Below are 15,862 nucleotides of genomic sequence, written 5' to 3' on the forward strand. Positions count from 1 at the left end.
CGAATTGAGGGAGCAGACAAAGAGAATGAGCCAAGGGAGACCTCAGCAGCTCACAGAGACACAGACAGTGACAGTACAGAGTAGACTCAGAACAGTTCCCAAAGACACAGACCACAACGGCAAGGATGGGACTAAGAGGCAAAACACTGCCAGCACCAAGTAGAGGAAGAGATGGGTAGATGTCAATGGAAATCAGCATGGTAATACCAGGACTCAGTATCATACAGCAGGAAAATTTGATTATCCTAACTCAGAAGAAAGAAAATAAAATGATTTGAAATTTAACTTTATGGGAATGATGGAGATCTTTAAAGAGGAAATGAAAAATTCCCCATAGAGAAATGGAGTAAAAACAAACTCAAAGTTGGAAGAAACCAATAAATCCCTAAAGAAACCCAAGAAAACCAAGGAAAAAAAAAAACAATCAACCGGTGAACCAAACAGTTCTAGACTTGAACACTAAAATAGAGTCAATAAATAAAATAAAAACCAAGGGAATTCTGGAAATGGAAAATCCTGAATAAATTAATGGGAACTATAGAGGCAAGTATAACCAACAGAATACAAGAGATGAAAGAGAAAATCTCAAGTGTTGAAGATACTATAGAGAAAATAGATTCATCAGTTGAAGAAAATGATAAATCCAACAAATTATAAACACAAAACATCCAAGAAATCTAGGATACCATGAAAGTCCAAAACTAAGAATAATAGGGATAGGAGAAAAAGAAGAAATCCAGCTCTAAGACACAGAAAATATGTTCAATAAAATCATAGGAGAAAATTTTCCAAACCTAGATAAAGATATACTTATGAAGGCACAAGAAGCCAACAGAACACCAAATAGATTGTACCAAAAAAAAAAAAAAGGAACCCTAGGCATATACTACTCAAAGTGCAAAACATACAGAGTAATGTAAGAATGTTGAGAGTTATAAAGAAAAAGCTCAAGTAACATATAAAGGTAGACCTATCAAAACTACACCTGACTTCTCAATGAAAACCATGAGAGCCATAAGTTCTGAAACAAATGTGCAACAGAAACTAAGAGACCAGGAATGCAAGTACATACTACTATATCAAGCAAGGTTTAAAATCAATACTGATGGAAAAAAATGAAACCCCAACAAGCCCAGCCCTCATGTTACAATGCTTTTGTAGTATGATTGGGCATCTCTTGGGTATATTCCCAAGACTGGTATTGCTAGATCCTGAGGTACGTTGACTCCCAATTTCCTGAGAAACAGCCACACTGATTTCCAAAGTGTTTGCACAAGTTTGCATTCCCACCAGCAATGGATGAGTCTGATGGTTGTAAGATGTTATTTCAAGGAGACCGGCGTGCAGGCCCAAGTAGAGGAGAGACCACCACGCAGGCCCAAGCAGCAGAGAGGAGAGACTGGCACGCAGGCCCAAGTGGCAGAGACCAGCGCTCAGACACGGCGGATGCTGGATAGTCCAAGCATGAAACAGTGAAGCCCACACTGAGAGCAGATCGTCCCACTACAATTAAATCAAGTAGGTTTTTTGGGGCCTGGCCTGCAGAGCGGTAGGCCTTTTATTGGTGAGGTCCACAGGCGAACATGGAGCCTGGTCCTGAGGACCCTTCTGAATGGTGAGAAGGATCTTGGCCCGCAGCGGGAACCAGGAAATGGAGCAAGTGCATTTTGTAAGCAGGGCCCCTGGCCAACAGGGAAACCTGATCCGGTTTTTTTTTTCTTTTTTTTAATTTTTTTTTTATTGAGAAAAGGAAAAAAAAAAGTTTCCACCTCCTCCCAGCCTCCCATTTCCCTCCCCCTCCTCCCACCCTTCTCATCCTCCTCCCACCCTTCCTCCCCTCCCCAACTCCTTTCCCCCTCCCTTTCCAGACCAAAGAGCCATCAGGGTTTTCTGCCTGTGGTAAGTCCTAGGTCCTCCCCCATCTGTCCATATCTAGGAAGGTGAACATCCAAACTGGCTATGCTCCCACAAAGCCAGAAGATTAAGCAGGATCAAAACCCCCTGCCATTGTCCTTGGTGTCTCATCAGCCCTCATTGTTCGCCATGTTCAGAGAGTCCAGTTTTAACCCATGCTTTTTCAGTCACAGTCCAAATGGCCTTGGTGAGCTCCCAATAGATCAGCCCCACTGTCTCAGTGGGTGGGTGCACCCCTCGTGGTCCCGACTTCTTTGCTCATGTTCTCCCTCCTTCTGCTCCTCATTGGGACCTTGGGAGCTCAGTCCAGTGCTCCAGTGTGGGTCTCTGTCTCTATCTCCATCCACCACCAGATGAAGGTTCTATGATAATATGCAAGATATTCGTCAGTATTGCTATAGGATAGGGTCATTTCAGGTTCCCGATCCTCAGCTGCCCAAGGAACTAACTGGGGACCTCGGCTTGGGCACCTGGGAGCCCCTCTAGGGTCAGGTCTCTTGCCAACAATAAAGTGGCTCCCTTAACTAAGAATTGTGGTTCCGTGCTCCCCTGTCCAAACTTCCTTTATCCCAATCCTCCTGTTTCCCCAAGGAACCCCCTCCTTCCATTCTAACTTTACTCTCCCCATCGCACAACACCCCCAAGATCCCAGTTTTCTCCCCAGCAATTTTGTCTACTTCCCTTAGCCAAGAGGATAACTATATGTTTTTTCTTGGGTTCACCTTCTTACTTAGCATCTTTAGATTCACCTATTGTAGACTCTGTGACCCTTATTTATGGCTAGAAACCAATTATGAGTGAGTACATCCCATGTTCCTCTTTTTGGGTCTGGGATACCTCACTCAGGATAGTGTTTTCTATTTCCATCCATTTGCATGCAAAATTCGAGAAGTCATTGTTTTTTACCGATGAGTAGTACACTAATGTGTATATATTCCATACTTTCTTCATCCATTCTTCCATTGAAGTGCATCTAGGTTGTTTCCAGGTTCTGGCTATTACAAATAATATTGCTAAGAACATAGTTGAACAAATGCTTTTGTCATATGATAGGGCATCTCTTGGGTGCCCAAAAGTGGTATTGCTGGGTCCAGGGGTAGGTTGATCCCGAATTTCCTGAGAAACCGAAACACTGACATCCACAGTGGTTGCGCAAGATTGCATTCCCACCAGTAATGGATGAGGGTACCTCTTCCTCCACAGCCTCTCCAGCAAAGGCTATCCTTGGTGTTTTCGACTTTAGCCATTCTGACAGGTGTAAGATGATATCTCAAAGTTGTTTTGATTTGCATTTCCCTGATTGCTAAGGAAGTTGAGCACGACCTTAAGTGTCTTTTGGCCATTTGAACTTCTTCTGTTGAGAATTCTCTGTTCAGCTCAGTGCCCCATTTTTTAATTGGGTTAATTAGCATTTTAAAGTCTAGTTTCTTGAGTTCCCTATATATTTTGGAGATCAGACCTTTGTCTGTTGCGGGGTTGGTGAAGATCTTCTCCCAGTCAGTAGATTGCCTTTGTCTTAGTGACAGTGTTCTTTGCTTTACAGAAGCTTCTCAGTTTTAGTAGGTCCCATTTATTCAATGTTGCCCTTAATGTCTGTGCTTCTGGGGTTATACATAGGAAGCGATCTCCTGTGCCCATCTGTTGTAGGGTATTTCCCACTTTCTCTTCTATCCTTTTCAGTGTGTTCGGGCTGATATTGAGGTCTTTAATCCATTTGGACTTGAGTTTTGTGCACGGTGAGAGATATGGGTCTATTTTCATTCTTCTACAGGTTGACATCCAGTTGTGCCAGCACCATTTGTTGAAGATGCTTTCTTTCTTCCATTGTATACTTTTAGCTCCTTTATCAAAAATGAGGTGTTCATGGGTTTGTGGGTAAAATCCGGGTCTTCTATACGATTCCATTTGTCGACTTCTCTGGTTTTATGCCAGTACCACACAGTTTTCTTTACTGTAGCTCTGTAATTGAGTTTGAAGTCAGGGATGGTAATGCCTCCAGAAGATCCTTTATTGTATAGGATTGTTTTGGCTATCCTGGGTTTTTTGTTTTTCCATATAAAGTTGATTATTGTCCTCTCCAGATCTATGAAGAATTTTGATGGGATCTTGATGGGGATTGCATTGAATCTATAAATTGCCTTTGGTAGAACTGCCATTTTTACTATGTTGATCCTCCCAATCCAAGAGCAAGGGAGGTCCATCCATTTTTTGGTATCCACTTCAATTTCTTTCTTCAATGCCTTAAAGTTCTTGTCAAATAGATTTTTCACTTCCTTGGTTAGAGTTACCCCAAGATATTTTATGCTGTTTGTGGCTATCGTGAATGGTGACGCTTCTCTGATTTCCCTCTCTGCTTCCATATCGTTTGTGTATAAGAGGGCGACTGATTTTTTGGAGTTGATCTTGTATCCTGCCACATTACTAAAGCTGTTTATCAGCTGTATAAGTTCTTTGGTGGAGTTTTGGGGGTCGCTTATGTACACTATCATATCATCTGCAAATAACGAAAGTTTAACTTCTTCCTTTCCAATTCGAATCCCCTTGATCCCATTATGTTGTCTTATTGCTATTGCTAGAACTTCAAGCACTATATTGAAGAGGTATGGCGAGAGTGGACAGCCTTGTCGTGTTCCTGAGTTAAGCGGGATGGCTTTGAGTTTCTCTCCGTTTAATTTGATGTTAGCTGTCGGCTTGCTGTATATAGCTTTTATTATATTTAGGTATGACCCTTGTATCCCTAATCTCTCCAAGACTTTTAACATAAATGGATGTTGAATTTTGTCAAAAGCTTTTTCAGCATCTAATGAAATGATCATATGGTTTTTTTCTTTCAGTTTATTTATATGCTGGATTACATTGATAGATTTGCATATGTTGAACCAGCCCTACATCTCAGGAATGAAGCCTACTTGATCATAATGGATAATTTTTCGGATGTGTTCTTGGATTTGGTTTGCCAGTATTTTGTTGAGGATTTTTGCGTCGATGTTCATGAGTGAGATTGGCCTGTAATTCTCTTTCCTGGTTGAGTCTTTGTGTGGTTTTGGAATCAGAGTAACTGTAGCTTCATAAAAGGAATTAGGTAATGACCCTTCTGTTTCTATATTGTGGAATACATTAAGGAGTTTAGGTATTACCTCTTCTTGGAAGTTCTGGTAGAATTCCGCATTGAAACCATCTGGTCCTGGGCTGTTTTTGGTAGGGAGGTTGTTGATAACAGCTTCTAATTCTTCGCGACCAACAGGTCTGTTAAGATTGTTCACCCGGTCCTGGTGTAACTTTGGTATGTGGTATTTATCTAAAAAATGTCCATTTCTTTTACATTTTCCAGTTTTGTGTTATACAGGCTTTTGTAATAAGATCTAATGATTCTCTGAATTTCCTCTGTGTCTGTGGTTATGTCCCCCTTTTCATTTCTGATCTTATTAATTTGCATATTCTCTCTCTGCCGTTTGATTATTTAAGATAGGGGTTTATCAATCTTGTTGATTTTCTCCAGGAACCAGCTTTTTGTTTCATTGATTCTTTGGATTGTTTTCTGTGTTTCTATTTTGTTGATTTCAGCCCTCAGTTTGATTATTTCCAGTCTTCTACTCCTCCGAGGTGAGTCTGCTTCTTTTTTTTCTACAGGTATCAGGTGGGCTGTTAAGTCTCCAATATGTGCTTTCTCTGTTTTCTTTAAGTGGGCACTTAGTGCGATGAACTTTCCTCTTAGCACTGCTTTCATAGTGTCCCATAAGTTCGAGTATGTTGTTTCTTTATTTTCATTGAATTCAAGGAAGACTTTAATTTCTTTCTATATTTCTTCCTTAATCCAGGTATGGTTCAGTAGTTGACTGTTCAGTTTCCATGAGTTTGTAGGCTTTCTGGGGGTAGCATTGTTGTTGAATTCTAACTTTAATCCATGGTGATCTGATAAGACACATGTGGTTACTAATATTTTTTTGTATCTGTGTAAGTTAGCTTTGCTACCGAGTATGTGGTCAATTTTCGAGAAGGTTCCATGAGCTGCAGAGAAGAAGGTATATTCTCTCCTATTTGGGTGGAAAGTTCTATAGATGTCTGTTAAGTACATTTGATTCATTACCTCCTTTAATTCTCTAATTTCTCTGTTAGGTTTCTGTTTGATTGACATGTCCATTGGTGAGAGAGGAGTGTTGAAGTCTCCTACTATTAGTGTGTGTGGTTTGATGGCTGCCTTGAGTTTTAGTAATGTTTCTTTTACGTACGTGGGCGCTTTTATATTAGGGGCGTAGATATTCAGGATTGAGACTTCATCTTGATGAATTGTTCCTGTTATGAGTATAAAATGTCCCTCTCCCATCTCTTCTGATTGATTTAAGTTTGAAGTCTACTTTGTTAGAAATTAGTATGGCCACACCTGATTGTTTCTTAGGTCCATTTGCTTGATAAGCCTTTTCCCAGCCCTTTTCTCTGAGTAGGTGCCTGTCTTTGTGGTTGAGGTGTGTTTCTTGTAAACAGCAGAATGTTGGATCCTGTTTTCGTATCCAATCTCTTAGCCTGTGACTTTTTAAAGGTCAGTTGAGCCCATTAACATTAAGTGATATTAATGACCAGTGGTGGTAAACTCCGGTCACTTTTTTAGTAGTAGGGTTTGTGTGTTTCCCTTCTTTGAGTTGCGCTGGTGAAGGGTCTCTAGATGACTGAGTTATTGTGGGCATTGTTGGACTCCTCGGTTCGTGATTTTCCTTCTATTATTTTCTGTAAGGCTGGATTTGTGGCTACATATTGTTTAAATTTGTTTTTATCATGGAAAATTTTGTTTTCTCCATTTATAGTGAATGAAAGCTTGGCTGGATATAGTAGTCTGGACTTGCATCCATGATCTCTTAGTTTTTGCAGTACATCTATCCAGGACCTTCTGGCTTTCATGGTTTCCATAGAGAAGTCAGGGGTAAGTCTGATAGGTTTACCTTTATAAGTAACTTGGCCTTTTTCCTTTGGGCTCTTAATATTCTTTCTTTATTCTGTATATTTTGTGTTTTGATTATTATATGTCGAGGGGATGTTTTTTTTTCATCCAGCCTATTTGGTGTTCTGCATGCTTCTTGGACCTTCATAGGTACATCTTTCTTCAGGTTGGGAATGTTTTCTTCTATAATTTTATTAAATATATTTTCTGGGACGTTGAGCTGCACTTCTTCTCCTTCTTCTACTCCAATTATTCTTAGGTTTGGTCTTTTTATTGTGTCCCAGATTTCCTGAATGTTTTGTGATGAGAGTTTGTTGGTTTTGCTGTTTTCTTTGATCAGTGTGTTTATTTTCTCTATGGTATCTTCAGTGTCTGACATTCTTTCTTCTATCTCTTGTAATCTGTTGTTAGTACTTGTCTCTGTAGTTCCTGTTCATTTACCCAGAATTTCCATCTCCATTCTTCCCTCGGTTTGTGCTTTCTTCATTGCTTCCATTTCATTCTTCAAGTCTTGAACCGCTTCCCTAACCTGTTTGATTGCTTTTTCTTGTTTCTCTTGGTTTTCTTGCGTGTCTTTGAGCGATTTATTGATTTCCTCTACCTTTTTGTTTGTAATCTCTAATTGTTTATGGCAGTTTTTCACCTCCTGTTTAAGGTCCTCTATTATATTTATATAGTTCACTTTTGAGTCGATTTCTTCTATTTCTTCTGGAGTAGGGTGTACAATTCTTCTTATTTCGGGATCCCTGGATTCTGGTGGTGTCATGTTGACTTTCAGGTTGTTGGAGGAATTCTTGCATTGGAGCCTTCCCATCTCTTCCTTTAAATGGGGCCAGGAGAGGCCTGGTGTCTTGGTCCAGTCTTTGCTGTGATTGACTCTCTGGGTATATCTCTTCAGTGTAGAAGCAGGAACCGTTCCCGTCCAGATGGGATTCCTCAGCAACTAAACAGGGTGGCCGGTAGCCCAATGCTCCAGGGCCAAAAGGTTGAATGGAGCAGGGGGGGGGGCGGTATCAAGAAGAGCACAGGAAGCCTGGCACCGGAGCTGAAGGTGTCCGGGCTCCCTTACAGGGGACCCTGAGGCATGCCTGGTAGGCAGGTACTCACCACTCTGGGTGGGTAGCCTTAGTGTAGGAGCTTAAAACTGTTCTTGAGCGCTGGTCCTAGCATAGAGCAGAGCAGGGTTGGGGAGGCATGTTGGGGGTGTTGGTCATACGAAAGAAAGACAACCCTGCAGAAGTAGCTGGGGGAGGGGGGTTTGTGCTCTCTTCCGGGATGGTCCACCCCTGGATAGTACACACTCACCCGTCCAGATGGGATTCCTCAGCAACTAAACAGGGCCACCGGTAGCCCAATGATCCAGGGCCAAAAGGATGAATGGAGGCGGGGCGGGGGGGGGGGGGGGGGGGGGGGGAAGTATCCAGGTGCGCACAGGAAGCCTGGTGCCTGAGCTGAAGGTGCCCGGGCTCCCTTACAGGGGACCCTGAGGCATGCCCGGTAGGCAGGCACTCACCGCTCTGGGTGGGTAGCCTTCCCTGATCCGGTTTTAAAAGACCCATTAGATAACATCAATAGGAGGAGATGGGCAGGCGCCAAGGTAAGAATTCACCCAATAATCTGAAAAACAACATTAAAACACCAGAACCCAATGATCTTACAACAGAAGGACTTGAACACCCTAACACAGAAGAAGTGGAAAAAAATGACTTTATGAAAGCAATAGAGTACCTTAAACAACATGTGAAAAACGCCCTTATAGAAATGGATGAGAAGTAAAACCAAAAGTTTGAAGAAATGAGTAAATACGTACATGATACGCTGGGAAACCAAGAAAAAACAATCAAACAGGTAATGGAAACAGTTCGAGAATTGAAAACTGAAATGGAAGCAAGGAAGAAAACACAAACTGATGACCAGCTGAATATGAAAAAAATAGGTCAATGAGCAGAGTCTACAGAAATAAGCAAAATCAATAGAATACAAGAGATAGAAGAAAGAATCTCAGATTCTAAAGGCACCGTAGACAAAATAAACGCACTGATCAAAGAAAACAGCAAAGCCAACAAATTCTCATCACAAAACATTCAGGAATTATGGGACACAATAAAAAGACCAAACCTAAGAATAATAGGGATAGAAGAAGGAGAAGAGTCACAGTTCAAAGGCCCAGAAAATATTTTTAACAAAATTATGGAAAAAAACTTTCCCAACATAAAGAAAGATATTCCTTTGAATATTCAAAAAGCATACAGAACACCAAATAGACTGGATCAAAAAAAATCCCCTCGCCATATAATAATCAAAACACAAAATATACAGATTAAAGAAATAATATTAAGAGCTGCAAAGGAAAAAGGCCAAGTAACTAATAAAGGTAAACCGATCAGACTTACACCTGACTTCTCTATGGAAACCATGAAAGCCAGAAGGTCTTGGATAGATGTGCTGCAGAAACTAAGAGACCATGGATGCAAACCCAAACTACTATACCCAGCCAAGTTATTGTTCACTATCAATGGAGAAAACAAACATTCCGGGATAAGAACAAATTTAAACAATACATAGCCACAAATCCAGCCCTACAGAAAGTAATAGAAGGAAAATTGCAACCCAAGGAATCCAACATTGCCAAAACTGCCTACAATAACTCAGGCATCTAGCGACCCTTCACCACCACAACTCAAAGAAGGGAGACACACAAACTCTACTACCAAAAACAATAAGAATAACTGGAGAAAACAACAACTGGTCATTAATATCACTTGATATTAATGGTCTCAATTCACCTATAAAAAGGCACAGGCTAAGAGATAGGATACAAAAACAGGATCCAACATTCTGCTGTTTACAAGAAACACATCTCAACCACAAAGACAGTATCTACTCAGGGTAAAGGGTTGGGCAAAGGTTTTTCAAGCAAATGGTTCTAAGAAAAAAGCAGGTATGGCCATACTAACTTCTAACAAAACTGACTTCAAACTAAAATCAATCAGAAGAGATTGAGATGGACACTTTATACTCATAACAGGAACAATTCATCAGGATGATGTCTCAATCCTGAATATCTACACCCCTAATATAAAAGCACCCGCTTATGTAAAAAAATATTACTAGGACTGAAGGCAGATATCAAACCACACACACTAGTAGTAGGAGACTTCAACACACCTCTCTCTCCAATGGACAGGTCAATCAGACAGAAACCAAATAGAAAATTAGGAGAATTAATGGAGGTAATGAAGGAAATTGACTTAACAGACATCTATAGAACACTCCAAACAAATAGGAAAGAATATACCTTCTTCTCTGCAGCTCATGGAACATTCTCGAAAATCGACCACATACTCGGAAACAAAGGAAACCTCCACAGATACAAAAAAATATCATGTCCACCTGTGTCTTATCAGATCACCACAGATTAAAGTTAGAAGGCAACAACAATGTTACCCCCAGAGAGCTGACAAACTCATGGAAACTGAACAGTCAACTACTGAACCACACCTGGGTCAAGGAAGAAATTACGAAAGAAATTAAAGTCTTCCTTGAATTTAATGAAAATAAAGAGACAACATACTCAAACCTATGGGACACAATGAAAGCAGTGCTAAGAGGAAAGTTCATAGCACTAATTGCCCACTTAAATAAAACAGAGAAAGCATACATCGGGGATTTAACAGCACACCTGAAAAATCTGGAAAAAAAAGTAGCAGATGCGCCCAGGAGTAGAAGACTAGAAATAATAAAACTGAGGGTGGAAATCAACAAAATAGAAACACAGAAAACAGTCCAAAGAATCAATGAAACAAAAAGTTGGTTCTTGGAGAAAATCAACAAGATTGACAAACCCTTATCCAAACTAATTAAACAACAGAGAAAGAACATGCAAATTAATAAGATCAGAAATGAAAAGGGGGACATAACCACAAACACAAAAGAAATTCAGAGAATCATTAGATCTTACTACAAAAGCCTGTATGGCACAAAACTGGAAAATGCAAAAGAAATAGACATTTTTTTAGATAAGTACTATATACCAAAGCTAAACCAAGACCAGGTGAACGATCTAAATAGACCTGTTATTCATGAAGAATTAGAAACTGTTATCAAAAAAATCACCCTTCCAAAAAAAGCCCAGGACCAGATGGTTTCAATGCGGAATTCTACCAGAACTTCCAAGAGGAGCTAATACCTATACTCCTTAATGAATTTCACAATATAGAAACAGAAGAGTCATTGACAAATTTGTTTTATGAAGCTACAGTTACCCTGATACCAAAACCACTCAAAGACCCAAACAAGAAAGAGAATTACAGGCCTATTTCACTCATGAATATTGACGCAAAAATTCTCAATAAAATACTGGCAAACCAAATCCAAGAACACATTAGAAAAATTATCCATTATGATCAAGTAGGCTTCATCCGAGAGATGCAGATCTGGTTCAACATACGCAAATCTATCAATGTAATCCGCCATATAAATAAACTGAATGAAAAAACCATAAGATCATTTCATTAGATGCTGAAAAAGCATTCGAAAAAATTCAACACCCATTTATGATAAAGGTCTTACCTAAATATAATAAAAGCTATTTACAGCAAGCCAACAGCTAACATTAAATTAAATGGAGAAAAACTCAAAGCCATCCCACTAAAATCAGGAACACGACAAGGATGTCCACTCTCTACATACCTCTTCCATATAGTGCTTGAAGATCTAGCAATAGCAATAAGACAACATAAGGGGATCAAGGGGATTTGTATTGGAAAGGAAGAAATTAAGCTTTCGTAATTTGCAGATGATATGATAGTATACATAAGCGACCCAAAAATTCTACCAAAGAACTCCTACAGCTGATAAACACCTTTGGTAATGTGACAGGATACAAGATCAATACCAAAAAATCAGTTGTCTTCCTATACACTAAGGATAAGGAAGCAGAGAGAGAAATCAGAAAAGCATCACCTTTCACGATAGGCACAAATAGCATAAAATATCTTGGGGTAACTCTGACCAAGGATGTGAAAGATCTATTTGACAAGAACTTTAAGTCTTTGAAGAAAGAAATTGAAGAGGACACCAGAAAATGGAACGATCGCTCTTGCTCCTGGATTGGGAGGATCAACATAGTAAAAATGGCAATTCTACCAAAAGCAATCTATAGATTCAATGCAATCCCCATCAAAATCCCATCAAAATTCTTCACAGATCTGGAGAAGACAATAATCAACTTTATATGGAAAAACAAAAAACCCAGGATAGCCAAAACAATCCTATACAATAAAGGATCTTCTGGAGGCATTACCATCCCTGACTTCAAACTCTATTACAGAGCTACAGTAATGAAAACTGTGTGGTACTGGCATAAAAGCAGAGAAGTCGACCAATGGAATCGAATAGAAGACCCGAATGTTAACCCACAAACCTATGATCACTTCATTTCAATAAAGGAGCTAAAAGTATACAATGGAAGAACGAAAGCATCTTCAACAAATGGTGCTGGCACAACTGGATGTCAACCTGTAGAAGAATGAAAATAGATCCATATCTATCGCCATGCACAAAACTCAAGTCCAATTGGATTAAAGACCTCAGTATCAGCCTGAACACACAGAACCTGATAGAAGAGAAAGTGGGAAGTACCCTACAACAGAAGGGCACAGGAGATTGCTTCCTATGTATAACCCCAGCAGCACAGACATTAAGGGCAACATTGAATAAATGGGACCTACTAACACTGAGAAGCTTCTGTAAAGCAAAGGACACTGTCACTAAGACAAAAAGGCAACCTACTGACTGGGAGAAGATCTTCACCAACCCCGCAACAGACAAAGGGCTGATCTCCAAATATATAAAGAACTCAAGAAACTAGACTTTAAAATTCTAATTAACCCAATTAAAAATTGGGGCACTGAACTGAACAGAGAATTCTCAACAGAAGAAGTTCAAATGGCCAAAAGACACTTAAGGTCGTGCTCAACCTCCTTAGTGATCAGGGAAATACAAATCAAAACAAATTTGAGATACCATCTTACACATGTCAGAATTGCTAAAATCACAAACACTAATGATAGCCTTTGCTGGAGAGGATGTAGAGTAAGGGGAACTCTCATTTATTGCTGGTGGGAATGCAAACTTGTGAAACCACCTTGGAAAGCAGTGTGGAGGTTTCTCAGGAAATTCGGTATCAACCTACACCAGGATCCAGCAATACCACTCTTGGGAATATACCCAAGAGATGCCCTATCATATGACAAAAGCATTTGTTCTACTATGTTCATAGCAGCATTATTTGTAATAGCCAGAACCTGGAAACAACCTAGGTGCCCCTCAATGGAAGAATTAATGGAATATATACGCATTACAATACTACTCAGCGGCAAAAAAAAATAAAAATGACATTTTGAATTTTATATGCAAATGGATGGAAATAAAGAACACTATCCTGAGTAGGTAACCCAGACCCAAAAAGATAAAATGTAGCATGTACTCACTCATTAGTGGATTCTAGCCTTAAATAAATGACATTGAGCCTATAATTCATGATCATAGAAAAGCTAAATGGGAAGGTATACCCCCCAAAAAACATGTAGTTATCCTCCTGGATAATGGAAGTATACAAGATCTAGGCAAAAATTGAGAGCTTGGGGTTGGGGGTGAGATGGGGGTAAGGTGAGATGGGGAGAGAGAAGTGAGAAGGAGAGGATGGGGAGAGCTTGGAGGAATGGGACATTTGGGATGGAGGAGGAGTGGATATGGGAGCAGGGAAGTATATAGCTTAGTTAAGGGATCCATTTGAGGGTTGGCAAGAAACTGCACTCTAAAGAGGTTCCCAGGTGTCCAAGGAGATGTCCCCAGCTTGTTCCTTGAGCCGCTCAAGAGAAGGCTCCTGAACTGGCCCTATACTATAGTCACTCTGATGAATATCTTGCTTATCACCATAGAACCTTAATCTGGTGATGGATGGAGATAGAGACAGAGACCCACATTGGACCATTGGACTGAGCTCCCAAGGTCAGAAAGGAGCAGAAGGACAGAGAACATGAGGTAGGAAGTCAGGGCCGCAAGGGGTGTGCCCATCCACTGTAACAGTGCAGCCAATCTAATGGGAACTAACCAAGGCCAGCTGCACTGGGACTGATGGAGCATTTGATCAAACCGGACTCTCTGAATGTGGCTGACATGGACAGCTGACTGATAAAACAAGGACAAAGACAATGGATTTTGATTCTACTCCATGTACTGGCTTTGTGGGAACCTAGTCTGTTTGGATGCTCAACTTCCTAGACCTGAATGGAGTGGGGAAAACATTGGACTTCCCACAGGGCAGGGAATCCTGACTGCTCTTTGGACTAGATAAGGAGGGGGAGGGGGAGTTGGGGGAGGGGAAGGGAAATGGGCAGAGGGGAGGAGGAAAAATTTGTAATAATAATAATAATAAAAGGAAAAAAGATTCAGAAAACAAATTAGGAAGGAACAAACTCTACACACTAGTCCTCTGACTCAACATGGAATGTATGGTATACGCATGTGCATACAGAGAGAGAGAGACAGACAGACAGAGACAGAGACACAGAGAGAGACAGAGACAGTCTTAAATATAAAGTAGATATATTCAAGTATGGAAACAAATTCCAAACTTATTTTATCATAAAAATATAATTCTTTTACCGGGCGGCGGAAGTCGGCTGGAGGACGCCCAGCACAGCCGGCGGGGACCAACTGGGACAGGCTGGAACCGGCGGGGACCAGAGCGGCAGCAGAGGACACAGGCTGATGGTGGCGGGAACCATCCCAGCAGCAGAAGCAGGCTGCAGGGACCGCGCGAAACACCGAGAACAGATCGCCCCACTACAATTAAACCAAAGAGGTAGGCATTCGGTTGGGGAGGTCCCTGGCAGAGGAGGAGCCCGGTCCTATTCTTGAAGACCCTTCTGAGGGGTGAGAGGGATCTTGGCCCCCCCACAGAGCAAGGGCATTTTGTAAGAGGAGCCCCTGACCAGCAGGGAAACCTGAACCAGTTTTAACAGACCCCTTAGATAGCATCGATAGGAGGAGATGGGCAGGCATCAAGGAAAGAATTCACCCAATAATCTGAAAATCAGCATGAAAACACCAGAACCCAATGATCTTACAACAGAAGGTCTCCAACACCCTAACACAGAAGAAGTGGAAAAAATTGACTTTTTGAAAGCAGTAGAGTCCCTTAAACAACATGTGAAAAATGCCCTTATAGAAATGGATGAGAAGTATAACCAAAAATTTGAAGAAATGAGTAAATATGTACATAATACCCTGGGAAACCAAGAAAGAACGATCAAACAGGTAATGGAAACAGTTCAAGAATTGAAAACTGAAATGGAAGCAAGGAAGAAAACACAAACTGAGGACCAGCTGGATATGGAAAATCTAGGTCAACAAGCAGAGCCTACAGAAACAAGCATAATCAATAGAATACAAGAAATAGAAGAAAGAATCTCAGATTCTGAGGACACCATAGAGAAAATAAACACTCTGATCAAAGAAAACTGCAAAGCCAACAAATTCTCATCACAAAACATTCAGGAATTATGGGACACAATAAAAAGACCAAATATACGAATAATAGGAATAGAAGAAGGAGAAGAGTCACAGCTCAAAGGCCCAGAAAATATTTTGAACAAAATTATGGAAGAAAACTTTCCCAACTTAAAGAAAGCTATTCCTTTGAATATTCAAGAAGCATACAGAACACCAAACAGACTGGATCAAAGGAAAATATCCCCTTGCCATATAATAATCAAAACACAAAATATACAGGTTAAAGAAAGAATACTAAGAGCTGCAAAGGAAAAAGGCCAAGTAACTTATAAAGGTAAACCGATCAGACTTACACCTGATTTCTCTATGGAAACAATGAAAGCCAGAAGGTCCTGGATAGAAGTACTGTAGAAGCTAAGAGACCATGGATGCAAGCCCAGACTACTATACCCAGCCAAGCTTTCGTTCACTATAAATGGAGAAACCAAGACATTC

This window comes from Microtus oregoni, unplaced genomic scaffold (assembly GCF_018167655.1).
Source record: "Microtus oregoni isolate MIOR12 unplaced genomic scaffold, Mior012 000006F_ref0000085, whole genome shotgun sequence".
NCBI classification, from domain to species: Eukaryota; Metazoa; Chordata; class Mammalia; order Rodentia; family Cricetidae; genus Microtus; species Microtus oregoni.